Source organism: Pinus tabuliformis, chromosome 4_1, assembly GCF_031772625.1.
Source record: "Pinus tabuliformis cultivar Carrire ecotype Pingquan chromosome 4_1, CPIR1, whole genome shotgun sequence".
Lineage (NCBI taxonomy): Eukaryota > Viridiplantae > Streptophyta > Pinopsida > Pinales > Pinaceae > Pinus > Pinus tabuliformis.
Window position 1 is genome coordinate 456,297,246 of NC_142303.1, and position 2,340 is coordinate 456,299,585.

A 2,340-nucleotide genomic window follows, 5' to 3' on the forward strand; every position below is an offset into this window, starting at 1 on the left:
ATATTCCAAGCATCAATGTGGGATCATATGGGTTAAACCAAAATAGAACCAACCAAGGATTCCATATGCCAAACCACCTCAACCCTCAACTGCAATGATTTCACCTAACCGTCCAGAAATTGCTAATACCAAACTAGATTGATCTCTTCCCAAGCTCTCTAGGGCTCCAGGGATTCTATATCAACCCACAGCATCCAAGGAACCCAAGCTATTATAGGGCTCCAAATATCTCTCATCTCAACCCACAACCTCTAAGGAACTTAAGATGTTATAGGGCTCCATAGATTCTATCCCAACCCACAAAGCTCAAGGAACCCGAGAACCAATAAAACATCCAAATGGGGAACCCACAACATCAAGGCTATCCAATAAATGTAAAGACAAGTCCAAAACCATTGTCAATCTAGGAAAATCTCCATACCAATGAAAACATATACTAAATAACCACATGCATGTATCATGCATCCAAATCTCAATAAGAAATACACACATGCAACTTGTTACTTGCAAAGGAGTCCTGCTATTGTTGCTAATCCAACCTTCTTTTCCAATGCCCACTATTTCCTTGCTTATCCTTTCCTTACTTCTCTCGAAATCGAAGTGAATTCTAGAATGCTCCAAGAATGGTGTGCAACAGTGTAGCAGAGCTAGAACAAAAAAATGTTGAGCCAAAAATGTCAAAAAACCATCAATTGTTTCTCTAATGCCTTTTTATCATTGATGTCTCATTTTTCTTTTATTTTCCTTCATTTTCTCTCTAATTTCACTTGCATTCTTATTTGTGTCTCTTCACCTTCATTTTATGCTATTTTCCTTTATTTATTATAATTAAATGTCATTTATTGCCTCTTTACCTTTGCCAATTTCAGTAGTTTAATAAAATACAAGTAACCCCAATGTGTTGTTTTCCACACCATTCAACTTAGAATACGTGTCCCATGACCTTAGTTTTATTTTATTTACATGGAAACTAAACCAGTGGTTGTTACAAACCCCTCCCCCTTGAGGGAACACCATCCTCGGTGTTTAATGAAATTTATGACCAACAAAACATACTACTTATGGAGCTTTATAACACAACTTATTGCAGTATTTACAATCCAGAAACACACACATACACATATGCTCAACCAACAAATAAGGAAGGATACAAAGGCCGCATCTGATTAGAACAATCAATCACATGATCAACATCCTAGACATGAAACTATTGAGCAATGGCATATTTCTCTGTTTAAGAACCCTATCATTAATCAGGCCTAGATCCTTTCCCTAGGCTTCCTACAGTGGAACATATGGAAAAGTCACAACATAAAAATTTTCAAAGACTAAGACACCCCTCTGCAACATATCTGGAAGATTACTAAAGACAATATAAGGAAGACCATTTTATTAAAGCCTTGGACGGAAGAAGATTGGAAAGTTATTCAAGAGGAGGCTTTGATCCTGGAAAATATCAATCTTTCCCCGAACATGTCTGCCCCCAAGAGTCCTCATCACCCCCTGGATCACATCTCTCCCCCATTCAAGTTCATCCTCCCCTTGAAGGATTCATAATCATCAATTTTTACGGGGCCTTGAAACGAAATTCGGGTCCAGCTGGGTATGGTGCAATGCTAAGGGACTAGATGGGCCAACCTATGGGAATTTTCCTAGGGCTATGTGGGAACACAATGAACAATGTTACATAACTGATTACCCTTGAAAAAAGATTGATGATGGCTAAAATGAAAAACATCCCAAAATTTCAGATTACTGGAGACCAAAAAATGGTGATCAAAATGACTCAAAAGATCCTTCATGGTGTTCACATAGAAAAAATTATTAGAAGCTGACGACTATAAGTTCAAGGCTCCTACATTAAGGACCTTCTACTCTCATTTTTTTATGTGATCCCTCCTCACACCAAGTGGGAAGGAAATAAAATCACGAATTGGTTAGAAAACCCGGGGCGGTGGATGAATCCCATGATCTTGTATCAGGCTGGCCGCCGCCATTGGAGCCATCCTTACTGAGCCATTCAGAAACTCGTATTAAAAAAGAGCAGGCTTCCTCGCTGGGGGTGAGTTTCGAGGTAGATGATAAGACAAGGGGCATTACTCCCCACACACACAGCAAGAGGAATGTACAAGACAATTAGTAAATGGGCCTTGGGAATAGGTCTGATAAACATTCTCGACGCCGAAATTGGTATAAGGAACACGAGATATGGAGATGGTGAGGGTGGTGAGATCAAAGATGAAAGTTGGAGACACAATTTATTTTCCGTAGGTTGAGGGGTGTCTCCTTAGCTTCAGTTCTAGGCTATCTCTAGAAGGGGAGGCTCTGGCCTTAATTACA